The following is a 515-nucleotide window of genomic DNA, read 5'->3' as shown; positions in this document are numbered from 1 at the left end:
AAGTTAACAATATTTTCAATTTTAAATTATATTTTCTAAAATAAATCTTTGTTCAATGATAAAAAAAATAATTATATTTTAGATTATTTTATTACCACATTAAAGTTACACAATGAATACCAATAAGATTTAATGGTTACATGTATTAAAATGCTATTGAATCATATATAAAATGATTGATAGAAAATCGTTATATACATAAATGAGTTTTAAGATTGAATTTTATTTATGTGAACTCTAAGTTAACTTATTTGTAAAATATAAATTTAAATTAAGTTCATCCATAATCATTTAAATGTATTAACCCTAATTATATAATTTTGATACTACTTTAAATAATAATTTTCACATTGTTAGTAAATTAAATAATATTTGATTGTGCTTAATTTTATTTTTTTAAAAAAATAAGATACATTAAAGTATATATTTCACAAAATAACAAAAAGTATTTATAATATTATATACTATAAAATAATATATATTAAAATTTTCTATGGCATTATTATTATTATATA

Source organism: Glycine max, chromosome 16 (genome assembly GCF_000004515.6).
Source record: "Glycine max cultivar Williams 82 chromosome 16, Glycine_max_v4.0, whole genome shotgun sequence".
NCBI lineage: Eukaryota > Viridiplantae > Streptophyta > Magnoliopsida > Fabales > Fabaceae > Glycine > Glycine max.
This window is presented reverse-complemented; position numbering follows the sequence as displayed.